The sequence below is a fragment of the Pristiophorus japonicus genome, unplaced genomic scaffold, assembly GCF_044704955.1.
Source record: "Pristiophorus japonicus isolate sPriJap1 unplaced genomic scaffold, sPriJap1.hap1 HAP1_SCAFFOLD_35, whole genome shotgun sequence".
NCBI lineage: Eukaryota > Metazoa > Chordata > Chondrichthyes > Pristiophoridae > Pristiophorus > Pristiophorus japonicus.
Window position 1 is genome coordinate 7,480,893 of NW_027253324.1, and position 19,229 is coordinate 7,500,121.

Here is a 19,229-nt window from a genome sequence, read left to right on the forward strand (position 1 = left end):
GGACTAATGTACTGACGCGGATAGAGAACTGTTTGGCAGACAGGATGCAAAAGTCGCGATACAAGTTTCCTTTTCAGAGAAGCAGGGCTTAGTGCTGGGACCCCAGCTATTTACAATATACATTAATGATTTCGATGAAGGAACTGAGTGAAATATCTCCAAGTTTGCAGATGACACTAAGCTTGGTGATGGAGTGAGCTGTGAGGAGTACGCTAAAAGGCTGCAGGTTGATTTGGACAGATTAGGTGAGTGGGCAAACGCATGGCAGATGCAATATAATTTGGATAATTGTGAGGTTATCCACTTTGGCGGCAAAAGAACCAAGGCAGATTATTATCTGCGTGTGGCAAATTAGGAAAAGGGAAGGTGCAACGAGTCCTGGGTGTCATGGTACATCAGTCACTGAAATTCGGCATTAAGGTACAGCAGGCGGTGAAGAAGACAAATGGCCTTCTTCGCTTGGAGAATTGATTATAGGAGCAGGGATATCTTATGCAGTTGTACAGGACCTTAGTGAGGCCTCACATGGGACATTGTGTTCATTCTGGTCTCCTAAGCTGAGGAAGGACGTTCTTGTTATTGAGGGATTGCAGAGAAGGTTCACCAGAATGATTCCAGGCATGGCAGGACTGACATCTGAGGAGGAACTGGATCGACTGGGCCTGTAATTGCTGGAGTTAAGAAGGATGAGAGTGGATCACATAGAAACATATAAAACTCTGACGGGATTGGACAGGTTAGATGCAGGAAGAATGTTCCCGATGTTAGGGCAGTCCAGAACCAGGGGACAGAGTCTAAGGATAAGATGTAGGAAATAGGACTGAGATGAGGAGAAACTTCTTCACTCAGAGAGTTGTTAACCTGTAGAATGCTCTGCCATAGTGAGATGTAGATGCCAGTTCATTAGATATATGCAGGCGCGTGTTATAAATGGCTCTTACAGCTAAGTTGACCAAGGGGTATGGAGATAAAGCAGGAAAGGGGTACTGAGGGAAAGATCAGTTTTGATCTTATTGAATGGTGGTGCAGGCTCGAAGATCGAATGGCCTACTCCTGCAACTATTTTCTATGTTTCTCTGTTTCTATGTTTCTATGTTGGGTGAATGAAGAAGAAAGGACACTTCTCCTTAACGTTAGAACGATGAATTCCAGGAGATAAAATCGTTGAGCACGTTTTCATAGAATAGGAATGTTCATCTGGATTCCAGATTCTGGAACATAAGAACATAAGAATATGAGACATAGGAACACGAGTACGCCATTTGGATCCTCTGGCATGCTCCGGCATTGATCAAAATTATGGCTGAACCTCTACCACAACTTGAATTGTGCGCACTATTGCCTTATCCCTTGATTCCCTTAATTTCAAAAATCTATTGATTTCCATCTTGAATGTACTCAATGACAGAGACTCATCATCACTCGCCGATAGAGAATACTAAATATTCACAACTTTCTAAGTTTAGATATTTCTCCTCATCACTGTCCTAAATAGATGACCCTAAATTCAGGAAATCCCTCGCTCTAGTCAGCAGTAACATCCCACATACAAAAACACTCTCTGGTCCAGTAAGAATTGTGTATTAGTAAATGAGATCACAGCTAATTATTCTAAACTATAGAGAATATAACCCCAGTCTACTTAATCGTTCCTTGTAGGAACACTCACGCCATGACTTAGACAAGGAGTCCAAAACTGTACACAATTCTCCAGCTGTGCACTCACCAGTGTCCTGTATAATTATAGTAAGTCTTCTTCACTCTGACATTCAAGTCCTCTTGTAATAAAGGCGAACATATATTTTCCTCTCGTCATTGTTTGCTCTACATGCATTTTATCTTTCCGTGATTCGTGTACAAAGACACACAGGTCCCTCTGGAGACTAGTAGTTTCCACTCTCTCACCTTTTAATAAATCTCTGCTTTTCTATTGTTTCTGCAAAAGTGGAAAACATGACATTTCTCCTCACGATATTCCATTTGCCACGTTCTTGCCCATTAACTTAGCTTGTCTATATTCCCTTGAACCTTCTTTGCATCCTGCTCACAACTTAAATTCCCACCTAACTTTATATTATTGGCAAAAATCAATACACTACACTTTGTCCCGTGAATCAAATCATTGATATATTGTAAGAATTGCTAAGGCCCAAGCACCGAACATTGTGGAACCCCACAATTTACAGCAAACCAAAGTTCATTTGTACTCACCGTTAACCAATCCTCAATGTACGTTAGTGTAATAACCCCAATCCATTGAGAACTATATTCATTAATACTCTCTTAAGTGGCAGCTTATTGAATGCCTTCTGAAAACCCTATTACACAAATCCACTAGTTCCCCTTACCTATTCTACCAGTTGCAAATTCAAAAACACTAACACATTTATGGAAACATGATTTCTCTTAGATAAACTCTCTACCTTTAAAGGCTGTGGTTGTGGGGTTCAAACGGAGCTTTCGCCAGTGAGCCATAGATTCCTGATTGTTAATTCAATGTATAAACCTCATTCTGTTCGGCTTCGTTCTTTGAGGAAATGGGCACTCGACAATGGTGAAAATGTCGGATCATCTTATGTCAGTAAACTTCACTGGAACAGCAGCTCACGCCAGTGCATACCATAGATTCCGGATGGACTAAGTACACTGATTTAGTAATGTCGCATGTAAAGTGAATCCGGTGCAGAAAGCGAAAGCTATTGACCAATGTATAAAAAGGCAGCCGCAGGACATGTACCTGCAATCTCTGATAACAGCATTTTGATCATTGAGAATATTGCAAGTCCGCCTGACTTTGTTTATCTCGGAATCTCTATATCTCGGTTGACTCTGAATGAATGAATCCGTGAGTCTGTGCATCGTTATGTGTGAGTGCAAGACTTGAAGATATGATCTAAATTTTTCCCTGTAAATTATTCACATCTGCCTATTCCCTAAATGTGTACAAATGCACAGACGAGAGGATGTGTATATATGAACAGGAGTAGACCATTGAGCACATCGAGTAGTTCTGCCACTCAATGAGAAAATGGCTGATCTTTATCTGGCTTCCTTTGGCCCATATCATACCATTCGTTGACACAAATATGTCAACGTCAGATTTAAAATTAACAGTTCATCGATCATCAATTTCAGTTTGCAGAAGAGAGTTCCAAACTTTATCATCGTTTTTGAGCAGACGTGTTGGCTAAGTTCACTTTTGGCTCTAATTTGTAGACTATGTCCCCTAATCCGAGAATCCACAGTAGCGAGAAAAATGTGTCTCTGCTTATACTAACATTTTCCCCTAATATCTTGAATTGATTGGTCAAATCACACCTTATCCTTCTACATTCAATAGAATACAACTTTAATTTTGTAATCTGGCCTTGGATTCTAGGTCTCATTTCGAAAGTCCTACGCTGCACTCACTCCAAGGTGAATATATCCTTCCTGCATTGTAAATAATAAACAGATACACAGAAATATAAAGCAGGGCTTTGGCGCAAAATCTCTGACGTAGGAATGATTTGAAACATTTTTCTGAGTGTGGCACAGAGACGATGGAATTAATGGCGTATTTTTGAGCGCAATGACTCTGTGCACACTTGTATATAAGATCGGTGGAAAATGCAGCTGTAACTTGGGAGTAATGATGCCTCACATTACCATCGTATGGCTCTAGTGGCACAACGGGCAAGCGTGAAGTACTTATATGATGGTGCAGACAGATGCAACGCAAAGGTTGTTTAATCCTCGCTAAGATCAGGCAATGATTCGACGTTGAAATGATAATTGGTGTTTCCCTCACATTTTATATACATTTTATTAATGGATCCATGTGAGCATTTAGATTCCAAAGAGCCACAATGATTCAGGGGCAGGTGACAGTTCTTTGACAGCACTTTGGTATTAATTGTTTATATTGAAGGAGTGAGCCGTTTCCATTATGAAACAGGTAAGTATGTTGTTTGTGGTGAATCGGAGAGGCTGGGGAGGTGCGTCGGAGAGCCCTATAAAAAGAACCAACGCGTCGCCGAGTCGCGGGAGCTCACGGTGAATTGGACAGGCCTCGTAACAGGACCAACGCATCGCTGAGGCTCGGAAGTTGAGTCGGAGAGACCGATAGAATGGCGCAGCGCGTAGCTGAGGCTCGGGAGTACGTGTTGTTTTGGAGAGCCTCGGTAGTTGCGTTGGAGGGGCTTACAAAAAACCCAACGCGTCCCTGAGGCTCGGGAGTTCGTGTTGTTTTGGAGAGCCTCGGTAGTTGCGTTGGAGGGGCTTACAAAAAACCCAACGCGTCGCTGAGGCTCGGGAGTTCGTAGTGGGTCAGAGAGGCTCGGGAGATGCATCAGAGGGTCCTATAAAAAGGCACAACGCGCCGATGAGATTCGGGATTTCGTGGTGAGTCGGTGAGGTTGGGGAGGTGGTCGGGGAAGCCTATAAAAAGGTCCTGCACGACATTGATACTCCGGAGTTCGTAGTGAGATGAGGAGGCTCGGGACTTGCGTCGGAGAGGCCGATAAAAAGTCCTAACGCGTCGCTGAAGCTTGGAATGCTTGGTGAGTCGGAGAGGCTCCAGAGGTGCGTCGCAGAGGCTTATAAAAAGGCCCAACGTGTCGCTGAGGCTCTGGAGTTCTTGGTGAGTCGGAGAGGCGCGGGAGGTGCGCTGGAGAGGCCCATTAAAAAAACCAACACGTAGCTAAGGCTGGGGATGTCGTGGTGAGTCGGGGATGGTCGCGAGGTGCGTTGGAGAGGTTTAAAAAAGGCTCAACGCATCGCTGAGGCTCGGGAGTTCGTAGCGAGTCGGAGCGGCTCGCGATGTGCATCAAAGAAACTTATAAAAAGGCCCAACGCATCGCTGAGGCCAGCTGGTGCAGCTATACTGAGAAGGCAAACAAGATGTAGAAAGAAATTGAAAGATGATGTCACAGCCAAAGGGGTAAGTGATTGACTGGTGATTGGTCAGTAGTTTTTATTTTTCTTTCTTTATCAGTAAGTGACCTTTTAACATTGTTGTTGCCCCATTAATTAATCCAAAAGTTAAGTCATGGCAGGAGAGCTCGGATACGTTTTATGCTCCTCCTGTACTATATGTGAACTAAGGAACGCCTCTGGTGTCCCTGACGACTGTTTGTGCGGGAAGTGCATCCGTCTGCAGTTCATAACAGACCGCATTGCAGCACGAGATTTGCGGCTGGTTTCAGTCTAGAGCATCCACGATGCAGAGATTGACGTGAATAGCACGTTTAGCGAGTTGGTCACATCGCAGGAAAAGCCAGATAGGGAACTGGTGACCAACAGGAAGATCAGTGCAAGGAAGTAATTGCAGTGGTCATTTGCGGTCATCCCCCTGCAAAACAGATACACCGCTTTGGGTAATGTTGAGGCGGATGACTTTTCAGGGGAAGGGAGCAGCAGCCAAGTTCCTGGCACCATGTATGGCACTGCTGTACAGGAGGGCAGGAAAAAGCGTGGAAGTGCGATAGCGATAAGAGATTCAATAGGAAGGAGACCGCAACTGAGACTCCAGGATGGTATGTTGGCTTCCTGGTGCAAGGGTCGAGGATTTCTCAGAGCGGGTGAAGGACATTCTGGAAAGGGAGGGTGAAAAGCCACTTGTCCGGGTGCATATACTAATCAACGATATAGGTAAAAAAAACGTGATGAATTCCTACGAGACGCAATTAGGAAGCTAGGAGCTAAATTAAAATGTAGTACCTCAAAATACTAATCTCAGAATTGCTAACAGTGCCACGTGTTTGACAGAGTAGGAATCGCAGGATAAATCAGAAGAATACGTGGCTGGAGGAGTACAAACATAGATAATAGGTGCAAAATAGGTCATTCAGCCCTGCGAGCCTGCACCACTATTCAATGAGTTCATGGCTGAACATACAACTTCAGTACTCCATTCCTGCTTTCTCGCCCTTCCTCTGGATCCACCGATTAGTAAGGACTACATCTAACTCCTTTGTGAATATATTTAGTGAATTGGCCTCAACAACTTTCTATGGTAGAGAATTCCACTGGTTTACCACTCTCTGGGTAAAGAAGTTTCTCCTCATTCGGTACTAAATGTTTTCCCCCTTCTCCTTAGACTGTGACCCCTGGTTCTGGACTTCTCCAACATTGCGAACATTCTTCCAGCATCGAACCTGTCTAAACCCGTCAGAATTTAAAAACTTTTCTATGAGATCCACTCTCATTCCTCTGAAGTCCAGTGAATAAAAACACAGTTGATCCATTTTTTCTTGATATGTCAGTCCCGCCATCCCTGGAATCAGTCTGGTGAACCTTCGCTACACTCTCTCAATAGCAATAATGTCCTTCCTCAAGTTAGGAGACGGAATTGTGCACGATACTCCAGGTGTGGACTCATCAAGCACCTGTACAACTGTAGTAACACCGCCCTGCCCCTGTACTCAAATCCCCTCGCTATGAAGGCCAATTATCCATTTTCTTTCTTAACCGCCTGCTGTACCTGCATGCCAACACTCAATGACTAATGTACCATGACACACAGGTCAAGTTGCACCTCCCCTTTTCATAATATGTCACCATTCAGATAATAGTCTGTCTCTCTGTTTTTACCATCAAAGTGGATAACCTGACATATATCCACATATTGCTTCATCTGCCATGCAATTGTCCACTCACCTAACCTCTCCCAGTCAATCTGAAGCCTCATGGCATCCACCTCCCAGCTCACTCTGCCACCCAACTTAGTGTCATCCGCAAATTTGGAGAAACTTCATTTAATCCCCTTGTCTAAATCAGTATTGTACAATGTAAACAGCTGGGGCCTCAGCACAGAAACTTGCAGTGCCAGAAACCTCACTGCCTGCCATTCTGAAAAGTACCCATTTACACCTACTCTTTGCTTCCTGTCTGCCAACCAGTTCGCAATCCACGTCAGCACAGTACCCCCAATCCCATATGCATTAACTTTACTCATTAATCTCTCGTGTGAGACCTTGGCGAAAGCCTTCTGAATGTCCAAATACACCACATCAACCTCCTTGTCCACTCCACTGGAAACATCCTCAAAAGATTCCAGAAGATTTGTCAAGCATGATTTTCCTTTCACAAATCGATGCTGACTTGGACCTATTATGTCACCTATTCTAAATGCGCTTCGATGACATTCTTAATCATTGATTCCATCATTTTACCCTCTCTCGATGTCATGCTGTGCGGTGTATAATTCCCTAATTTCCACCTCCCTCCTTTTTTAAAAAGTTGGGTTACATTGGATTCCCTCCACTCCAGAGGAACTGATCCAGATTCTAAGGAATGTTGGAATATGACTGTCAATGCATTCGCTATTTCCAAGGCCACCTCCTTAAACACTCTGGGATGCAGACCATCAGACCCTGCGGATTTATCGGTCTTCAATCCCATCAATTTCCCCAACACAATTTCTCGACTAATAAGGATCTCCCTCAGTTCCACCTTCTTACTAGACCCTCTGACCCCTTTTATATCCGGAAGGTTGTTTGCATCCTCCTTCGTGAATACCGAACCAAAGTACTTGTTCAATTGGTCTGCCATTTCTTTGTTCCCCGTTAAGACATCCCCTGATTCTGACTTCACGGGACCTAAGTTTGTCTTTACGAACCTTTTTCTCTTCACATATATAGAGAAGCATGTGCAGTCCGTTTTAATGTTCCCTGTTAGCTTCCTCTCGTATCTATTTACCCTCCCTTATCTAAACCTTTGTTCTCCTCTGCTGAGTTCTAAATTTTTCCCAGTCCCCGGGTTGGCTGCTATTTCTGGCCAATTTGTATGCCACTTCCTTGGCTTTAATACTATCCTTGATTTCCCTTAATAGCCACGGTTGCGCCACCTTCCGTTTTTTATTTTTATGCCAGACAGGGATGTACAATTGTTGTAGTTCATCCATGCAGTCTCTAAATGTCTGCCATTGCCCATCCACTAACAACCCTTTAAGTATCATTCGCCAATCCATCCTATCCAATTCACGTCTCATACCTTCAAAGTTACCCTTCTTTACGTTCGACCATGGTCTCTGAATAAACTGTATCATTCTCCTTCCTAATGTAGAATTCCACCATTTTATGGTCACTATTCCGCAAGGGGCCTCGCACAACAAGATTGCTAAATTATCCTCATTCATTATACAACACCCAGTCTAAGATGGCCTCCCCCCTATTTGGTTCCAGCCGAATCCTTCTTTCAAAAACTGGGACCATAGCCCTTTACGTTAGGGCAGTTCTATTGCACATCCAGGTCATTTTTAGATAGCGTACAGTCTTCTGCCTATACCACCTTTTCAGGCTGTGGGTTTCACACCTCCACCTTTCTGTGGGTGAAAAAAATCCACTCTGTGTCCCAACTGATTATGTTAATTTATTCCCTCTTGTTGTTGACCCATATCCTAAGGGTAATAGGTCGTTACTGTCCATTTTATCTAAACCCTCATAATTGTATACACCTCAATGAGTTCACTTCTCAGCATCTGCTACTCTGAAAAAAATGAATCCATCCCATGTAATCTTTCCTGATAGCTAATATCCTCCAATCCAGGCAACATCCTCGTAAATCTGCTCTCGACCAGCTCTCCGGCAATCACCTCGACCCTGTAATTAAATGAGCAGAACTACACGCAGTTTTCTAGTTTTGGCCCATGTGTCCCATATGCCATTAAAACAAATTGTCAGAACATGAGAAAATATGAAATATCAGCATTAGTAGGCCATTTGGCCCCTTGATTCTCTAAGATCATGGCTGATGTGGTCTGCTACCTGCAGGCATGTGTTTACCTGCGCTCAAAGCTCCCTTTATTCCTCTACACTTCCAAATGTTCCAACATTTAATGTACATTCCCTTGCCCTGTTAGCCCTCTCCAAACCCATTACCCCAAACTTCTTTGGAATAAATAACCTTTGACATGCTCCTGTCCACCTGAAAGTAAATTGGCAGATAACAAGAGTTTCTTCCGGTACAAAAGAAGGAAAAATATGCTAAAGTAAATATTGGTCCCCTAGAGGGCAAGACTAGGGAATTAATAATGGGGAGCCCGGAAATTGCAGAGACGTTGAACAAATATTTTGTAACGGGCATCATGGTAGAAGACACGAAAATATCCCAATTGTGGTTACTCAATTCGGGAGGGATGGATCACTATCACGAAAGAAATATTACTCGGTTAAATAATGGGCATAAAGGCGGACAACTCCCTGGACCTGACGGCTTGCATCCTAGGATCTTAAAAGAAATGGCTAAATTGATAGTGGATGCATTGGTTGTAATCTGACAAATTTTCTAGATTCTGGGAAGCTCCCAGCGTATTGGAAACCCGGAAATGTAACGCCCCTGTGTAAAAACGGAGGCAGACAGAAAGCAGGAAACTATAGATCAGTTTTCCTAACATCTGTCGTTGGGAAAATGCTGGAGTCCATTATTAAGGAAGCAGTAGCAGATCATTTCGAAAAGCATAATTTAAACAATCATGGTTTTATCAAAGAGAATCCATGTTTGACAAATTTGCTGGAGTTCTTTGTGGATGTAACGAACAGGGTGAATAAGAAGTAACCATTGCATGTGGTGAATTTAGCTTTCCAGAAAGCATTCTATAACATGCAACATAAACGTTTGCTGCACCAGTTAAATACGTGGTCTTGGGTTCGGGGTAATATATTAACATTGATAGAAGATTGGTTAATTAAAATAAAATAGAGCGTCGGGATAAATTATACATTGTCCATTTGGCAAACAGTAACTCGTGGGGTGCCGCAGGGATACGTGCTGCGACCTCCACAACTTACAATCTATAGTATTGATTTGGCTGAAGGAACCGAGTTCAAAGTCGCCGAATTATCTGATGAAAAAAAGATGGGTGATAAAGCAAGTTGTGAGTTGAACACAAATAATTTGCAAAGAGTTTTGCCAGGCTAAGAGACTGAGCAAACATTTGGCAGGAGCAGTATAATTTTGGAAAATGTGAAGTTATATACTTTGGAAGGAATGTATAAAAGCAAATTAGTTTTAAATGGAGGAAAATTTCAAAATGCTGCAGTACAGATGGTCTTGCGGGTCCGTGTGCACGAAACACAAAAATTTAGTGTGCAGATAGAGCAGGTAATCAGGAATGCATTTATTGAAAGGGTATTGTGTATAAAAGCCGAGAGGTCCTGCTACAAGTATACATGGTATTGATGAGGCGACACCTAGAGTACTGCGTACATTTTGGGTCAGTAGGTTGCGCCTGTACACATTGGAGTTCAGAAGGATGAGAGGTCAACTTGGTGAAATATATAATATAATGAGGCGGCTCGACAAGGTGGATGCAGAGAGGACGTTTCCGCTCATATTGGAAAAAGAAACCTAGGTGATATAGTCTCAGAACAAGTCGCCACTTATTTAAAACTGAGATGAGGAGGAATTGCTTCTCTCACAAGGTTGTAAATCTTTGCAAATCTCTGCCCCAGAGAGCTGTGGAGGCTGTTTGAATACATTTCAGGCGGATATTAGGAATATTGTGCGATAAGCCGGGTAAAGAATGATGGGGAGCGGGCAAGGAAATGCAGCTGAATCCATGATCAGATCAGCCACGACTTTATTGAACGGTGGAACAGGCTTTATGGACCAAATGGCCTACGCCTGCTCCTATTTCTTATGTTATTATTTCCTTATATTGTTAGGTAGAATACATTCCCCCTCTTCCCTATTTTAAATGTGCTGCCGCTATTCTGAGACGATGTCCGCTAGTTTCACTTTCCCTACGTTTGCAAATATGCTCTCTGTGTTCATCTTTTCGAGCACATTCATTAACGTATATGTTTCGATCAGAATACCTTTCATTCTTCTGAATTCCAATGTGTATAGGCCCAACCTATTCAACCTTTCTTCACCACGTAGTGAAGCTACTCTGAAGAGCCACAAATGCAAGTATATCCTTCCTAATATATGGAGTCCAGAACTGTATGCAATACTCTAGGTGTGGCCTTCGCAGTTCCATGTACAGTGGTAGATCAGCCATGTTCTAATTGAATGTCGAAGCTGGCTCGAGTGGCCAAATGGCTTAATCCTGCTCCAATTTCTTATGTTGTTATGTTCTCATTTAGTTTATGTTCGAAACAAATACTGGACTTCCTTCAGTTCAACCAGAGATTGAAACTGAGACAAACGCAGTGAGTGATAGCAGCAGCATCGGGACAGATGGTGGAATAGACAAGAGAGATGGTTAGACCCAAAACTGCCTCAAACTCCAAAAGGCAATGAAAGTGGACTCAGTGAAGGTAAGCTGTTAAAAGCGTGGTTTCGCTGCTTGGCTCAGCTGATCAAAGCGCCTGTCGAGTCAACAATAGATCCTCCATTCGACTCCAAGTAGGTCTTTAATCCCTTATCGCTCAAAATTCTCTATGTCGCCTCCTTAAATATATTCAATGACCCAGCCTCCACTCCCTTGGCTTTTTTTCACAACGCTCAAGAGGCTAATTTCTTCCCAGGTGAAAGGGCTACAATCTTTTAAATTTGCCGATGGCTGCAGCATTCTGGATTAACGCTCCAGTCGCTTTAGGATGTGGGTCGAATTCCATTGCTGCTATTATTTCTGGCGGGGCTGATTTTGGCCTTATATAAAGAATCCATCATTTCTAAGAAGTGCTGCGTGTGATGATGTGGTGCGAGCAGCCTTGCGACAGCTGCTGTGCGGCGACGTGATCGTATCATGGTTAGTACTCTGTGTTGTAGCCGCAGCAAACTCGGTTCTAATCAGAGTTACGGCACAGTTTGCTTTTTATCTTTTGTCATCCGCGGCACCTGCTGATCAAACACAGCAAAACATCAATCTGCACTATATGAAACAAATATTATACTGTTTGCGGTAGATATAGTTTTACTAATTCAAACGTGCCTCTTGTCTCAGCTTTTCCTGCTTTCCAGAAAAACATAGCCCTTTGCTTACAATTCTCCTCACCACAATTGTGGCGGCAGCAGTGACTGCATGAGCTGAAGGAAAAGTAGCCGGACGTCGATGCTAACAAAGTCCTGGCGTGGTCGTTTAATTCACCGCGTCAAACGTGTTTCTTTTTCTCTGTTCTGAATTTGTTTCACAATCGAACATTTCTGGCGCTCCCTCACCTGAAGCAACGGAAGGCCTTTTACTGACAGACGCTAATTGTACAATTTGAACATTGTTGCAACTGGGTGCACGGGCAGCACTGGCGGTGACTACCGTTTGTAGCTGAGGATTTCAGTTTTGGTTAAATAAGCAGAAAGCAGATTTAGTGTACACACCAGTAAACCGAGGTAGCCGAATGGTTGAGGCGAAGGACTGCAAATCCATTGTGCGCTACACGTGCGGATTCGAATATAATCCTCATTGTTATTACCCTGACCATTTGATGCCTCTGTTGGTTTTGTTAATCACTGTAAGCTTCATGTCCAAATTAACCTTTTACTCCAAGTATGCTACACTCAGCTCATGTCATGTCTCAAACTATTAACATGTATAATAATGGGAAAACATGTGTAGGATTATGGGGAGGCGGACTAATTTGATAGTTCACTCAACGACACAATACAGGCAGGAGGGAGTTCACACTTTCTTCTTTACCGACATTGGATGGGATTTCAACATGCATCGTGTTGCGTTGTATTTTATATGAGGCTCATTGGTCTAGTGATTCGATTCTGACTTTGGGATTATCAGTGTTGCTATGCGACCGATCCATGGTGCAAATCCCGGACTGTCGTCGCCAGCATTTAGACAAAAACCACCTTCTCACAGCTGATAGGCACTGCACACAAGATCAATAATTGAAATTAAAAACTTGTGAATTTGCGCCATATTTTGTACATCGTAGGAAATCACAGAACTTCACAGGAGCAACATTAAAACGAAACAACTGAGTAAAGTTATAGGTTTCCGGGTTTGAGTGGCTCTGTGTCTCATTTCACATCTTAAACACGTGGGAGGTGAGAGGAGCGGCTGTTTAAAGAGGCAGAGCATGAGGAACGGCTGTTTACAGATCGGGATCAGTGAGGAGCGACTGTTTCCAGAGCGGGAGCAGAGAGTACCGACTGTTTACATAGCAGGAGCAGAGAGAAGTGGGCTGTTTACAGAGCAGGAGCAGAGAGGAGCGGCTGTTTACAGAGCGGGAGCAGAGAGGAGCGGCTATTTATAGAGCGGGAGCAGAGAGGAGCGACTGTTTACAGAGCGACAGCAGAGAGGAGCGGTTATTTACAGAGCGGGTGCATAGAGGAGCGGCTGTTTACAGTGCGCGATCAGTGAGGAGCGGCGATTTACAGAGCGGGATTGAGAGAAGTGACTATTTGCAGAGCAGGAAAAGAGGGAAGAGGCTGTTTACAAAGCGAGAGCAGGGAGGGGCTGCTATTTACAGAGCGGGAGCAGAAAGGAGCGGCTGATTACAGAGCGGGGGCAGAGAGGAGCGGTTGTTTTTTGAACGGGAGCAGAGCGGAGCGGCTATTTGCAGAGCGGGAGCAGAGAAAAGTGACTGTTTACAGAGCGGGAACTGAGGGAAGAAGCTGTTTACACAATGCGAACAGGGAGGGGCGGTTGTTTGCAGAGCGGGAGTAGAGAGCAGCGGCTGTTGACACAGCGAGAGCAGAGAGGGACGGCTGTTTACAGAGCGGGAGCAGAGAGGAGCGGCTATTTACAGAGCGGGAGCACAGCTGAGTGGCAGTATCTGGCGCTGGACCTGTGGCATGTCTCGAGCAGTTCCTGAATAAATTCTTTTTCAGCATCTGAAGAACTTTGCAGTGTTTTATTGCGCATCGCTTTGTATTAACAAATGAAATAATTAATTGCGCTGGCATGAAGAATAAATTTCAAAACAATGTAAGCTTTGGTGGGTCAGGCGTAGAATTCTCGCCTGCCACGCGGGAGACATGAATATTGTGCAAATAATAAACATAACACATCCCTTAATCATTGTTGGGTTATAAAATATAAATTAAATAAAAACTATGTGCGAAAACCGAAATTAAAGATCACTTGATTCTGAGGATACTTATTGCACCAACAATGATCAGCTCTTCCTTCAAAGTGAGGATAGCCCAATGCAAACGTGCGATCTAGACTTGATTGTAACCCGTTGCCATTTAACTGACATCAGAAGCGCTATCATTGCAGCACAAGGTCTAAAGCTGACAAATGCAGCCGCATCTACAGTAAGGATCGAGCACAATGAAGACGCCTGTCCTGGAAATCGGCGCGGTCCAATCTTGCAAGACCATCAGCAGGCCGGTGCAATTGGAGGGAGCAGCGTGCGGTGGCCCGGCCCAGAAATCAGCGCGGTCCCGGCCTGCAAGACCATCAGCAGGCCGGGGCCTTTGGATGTAGAAGCTTGCAGCCGCATGCCACTGCAGGGAGCAGCGCGTGCTGCTGCAGGAGGGCGATGGCTACAAAGCCAGGTCACTGATTGCAGTGCGGGCAGGCAGAGCAGGAGGAATGAAGGAGCGGCAAGAGTCCATAGATGGAAGTGGCCGGGGCCCAATAGAGGCGTGAATCTGGGGCTCAGAAGACACGAGAGCCCATAGGCAGCATGGGCCAACCCCCACAACGATATGTGTGCGCGCTCGGCCTGTACAGCTGAGCTGTTCTCCAGTTTGACTTGCGTATACCTTGCCACTGGATCAAGACCGACCTCTGTCAAACCTGTGTGGTTTCTGTTATGCAACGGCCAATACACGTTAAGAATTCCAAGCACAGGCAAGTTCCACTCTTCACGATATATTTCAGGATCTGGAATATTAGGGCATTCATTAATACATCTGTGTACTCATTGCTTTTTGGCGTGGAAGCTCGTCATCCTCGCTTCAAGAGCCTGCCTACGATGATGATAAAAAGAAAATGTTGGAAATAAACAGAAGGTCAGGCAGTATCCGTGGAGAGTGAAAGAGAGTTAACGTTTCAGTTTGATGGTGGTTCCTCAAAACATGTCTAGAAGGGGGGTGCAATGAGGAACAGCTGCTTAAATGAGGGAGCAGATAAGACAGGGTTTCGATTCCCGACCAATTGCAATGCCTCGCTTTAATAATCAATTTTAGTAAACAAATTAAATTTAAATTTACATGAAGCGCTGCACAAAGAAAACTCCCATTTCCGGTTTCAGACCGTCATATCTCGGTCTGTGATGTTGCTCCATTTGCCTTGCAATCTCGGTGCTGCAGATATCGGCCCCCTGGGACTATGTTCAACCTAAAAACAGTTGTTGGTTTTCTGGTGACAAGAAAGCTAACTGCCCTAATTGCAAAATGCAGCAACAGGATATATATAAAAATCAGCAATCGACCAATCGGCATTGCTTGATTCCGTAGCTGGGCGGTGTATGTTTCAATTCATTCACAAGATGGCTGGTTTACAGATCCAACAAGATGACTACGTCATTGTCTGGGTTAGGGATCTCAACGAGGTCCGCAACACCCACGCCATGACAGCAGCTGATGATTGCTGGATGAACCAACGCCAATTCCATCCTGTTATTAAATAAACGTAGAATCCAAACTGCATCCGGAACAGAAACGCTGGCGCAGGAAAAGCAACGCTGGAGCACTCAAAGAACCTATTCAGAAGGCGCTATTCCGACAGCGCCCCGAAACCAAATTCAGGAATTACAGTCAGGCAGAATGTCCACATTGCCTGGCCTGCCCTGAAGGTCTCTATCGTTACCAGCTGGGCAGAGACGCTTGATAAATCCTTCAGGAAACTTCAAGACTGGTTCGCCAAAAATGACCAGAAGATCCAGGAGCTAATAAGCAATAAATGGGAATCATTCTAGAATTGGTAACAGATGCACAATTTCAGAGCAAGAAAGCAGTTCTTTAGACATCTGAAGGCCGCGATCCTAGATAGAACTCGCGAAATAAATAACAGATGGGGGGGTGTAGAAATAACGCAAGAGATCCAGCAATGAGCTGACAAACACGACGTGCATACATTAATTAGCGCATTCAAGACCAATTACGTTCAAGCAGTGAAGTTTGTACCCAACCGAGGGCCAGAAACGGAAGTGTAATTATCAAGGAGAGAGAAGCAGTAAATGCCCGCTGGAATGCGTACTTCGAAATCTGCTTATGAGAGACTCTGTCTTCGACATGAGTGACCTCGATTCCATTTAACAGCATGCTAACCGTCACCAACTCAGAAAAATCGCAGCCCGGCACAATGTTCAAAAGGCCTCCCGATACTTGAAGAACAACAAGGCCTCAGGAGCACATGGAATCCCCGCCGAAGCACTAAAGCATGGCGGGGAATTACTGTTAGCGCGAATCCATGAACTGATTTATTTTATTTGGAAATGAGGAGAGCAAGACTAGAGGATTTCGGAGACGCTGCAATATTGACGAGCTCCAGCAAAGGCGACAAATCCGTTTGCGGCAATTACAGAGGAGCTTCCCTGCTGTCTGCGCCAGGGAAAGTCATCGGAAGAAGCCTCCTAAATCCGCTTCTCGCATGGACTGTCGAGTCACAGATTCGGAGTACTGATTCTGCCCACTGAGGTGCACAATGGACATGATCTTCACCACGCGCCAAATTCAAGAAAAATGCATGGAGCAGCGTCGATCTCCGACATATCCAGGCGATTAACTGGATCTTCATACACATGGATTGGCAGATTTAGCTGCAATTCGAAATCTTTAGGAGCAACAGGAGTTTGAAAAGCAACATTTTATGCATGCATCGAGAGGGGACGCGTCTGTGCTTTTCAGTTTATAAAACGAGACCTTGCTGCTTCATCACTGTGCCTCACAACCAAGGATCTGATCTGAATATTTCCAAGGGAAAGTACTGGCTTCGCTGAAAATCCGAAATTCAAACAGCGATTGCTCGACATAATCAGCAGGCCAGAAAACATTTCTGGGGAGCGAAGTAAATTTAACGTGTCAGATTGATGACGAATCATCACAACTGGAAATAGTTCGAGTTGCAGCAGGTTTTAAACTGGTTCCGAGGCAGTGAAATGGATGGGCCCTGGGGACGGAACAAATGCGAAGATCTGTGACAGGATGGAAGGCTCGAGATAAAATGAATCAAGGGATTCATTGTGCAATGCAAAAGTGATAAAAGTGGTCAAATAAAGAAACAAAAGATGGGTCTAGTTGATCTCTAAATGGAAACTGCAGAATCATTAACAGCAGCAACTGTCCAAAAAATTGGAGCAGTGTTTAAGACCTTCAGTTGTTGTACTCAATCTTGAGTACAGATGTTTGGAAACGAACAGATCGAAAGATGAGGAGCCGTTCCTCGAGCTTACATTGAGTTTAATTTCACCAAAAACATCGATCTCAGTAGGGTAGTGCGCCGGAGAATTAAAGTAACTTGTGACTGGCTGCTCAGTGTCAAGCTTGCCGCCTGAACCAAGGTGCCCCACAAAGCGATCACCCAATCTGTGTCTGGTCTTCCCAGTGCAGAGGAGACCACATGGTGAGCAGCGAATACAGTATAACACATTGAACGAAATACAATTAAAACAAAGTTTTACCTGGAAGGTGTGTTTGGGAGCCTGAGAGTTGGTACTCAGGAGGTAACAATGCAGGTGTTGCATGTCCTGCGCTTGCCTGGAAGATGTCCTGAGAAGGGAAGGCGCTGCTTAGAATGGCTGCGGAATGGACCAGGATGTCGCGGAAGAAGCAGTCTCTTCAGAATGGGAATGGTAAGAGATGGGAAGAAGAGTTTGGTGGTTAAATCACGCTAGAGGAAGCAGACATGGCGGAGTATATCACATTGATTGTGGAGGCTGGTAGGATGGAAGTTGATTGCAAGGTTACACCCTTATTTTTTGTGTGAGAGGGCGAGAATGCGTGAGGGCAGATTTGCGGGAAATAGTACGAACATGTTCGAGGGCAAAGACAACTGAGGTGGAGGGGAATATTCTGTTATGACAAAAGGATGGCCTATTGGAAGCACTGGTATAGAAAATTAAAGCGACAGGGAAAGGCAGTCGATGGATGGGTTGCAGAGAAAAGGATAGGGATCGGCAGTCCATGGATGGGTTATGTAAATAGGGACAGGAGTTCCATGGTTTTGTTACAGGTATGGATTGGAATAAACAGTCCATGCATGGGTTACAGAGATAGCGATAGGCAATCCATGGATGGGTTACATATAGGGATTGGAATAAACAGTCTATGAACGTGTTACAGAGAAAGTGATAGGGATTGGCTGTTCATGGATGACTTAAAACCAGGGATTGAAATGTAAAGTCCACTGATGGGTTGCAGACACAGGGATAGGTATTGGCGGTCCATCTATGGGTTACAGCGGCGATAGAGATAGGCATAGGCGGAGCATGAATGGGTTTCAGAGATACGGATAGGGCTGGTGGCCCACGGATGGGTTACAGCAATAAGGATAGGGTTAGGCGGTCCATCGTTGGGTTTCAGAGATAGCGATGGGAATACCCAGTCCTTGGATTAGTTACAGAGGTAGTGATATAGTCAGGTGACCTATGGATGGGTTACAGAGATAGGGATAGACAGTCATTGCATCAGTCACAGCAATAGGTATAGGAATAGGCGTTCCATGGATGGGCGACAGAAATAGTGACCGGAGCAGGTAGCTCATGGATGATGTACAGGGATAGGGATCATCAGTCCATGGATGGCTGTAAGCGATATGGATAGAATTAGGAGGTCCCTGGATGAGTTACAGAGATACGGATAGCAGTAGTTAATCCTTGGATATGTGACAGCAGCAGGGATGCAGATAGACTGTGCGTGGATGCGTTACAGCGATAGGGAGAGTTGTAGGTAGACAATGGACGGATCACAGCATTAAATACAGGAATAGCGAGTCCATGGGTGGGTTACAGTGATAGCGTTAGGGATGCGCAATCCATGGATGGATTAAAGAGATAGGCATAGGGATAGGCAGTCCATGCATAGATTGCAGTGATTGGTTTCGGACGAGGCGATCCATGGAGGGGTCACAGCGTTAAGGATAGGAATAGACAGTCCATGAATGGGTTACAGAGATCGGAATAGGAATAGGCAGGCCATGTTGGGTTACAGCGTAAGGGATAGGATTAGACAGTCCCTGTATGCGGTAAAGCGATAGGGACAGGGATAGGCACTCCATGAATTGGTTGCAGAGATACAGATAGGGATATGCAGTCCATGAATGGGCCTCAGCGAAAGCGATGGGAATAGACGGTCCATGTAAGGATTGCAGATATAGGTATAGGAATAGACAATCCATGGATGGGTGGATGGGTTACAGTGATGGGGTTAGGTGTAGGTGATCGATGGATGGGTTACAG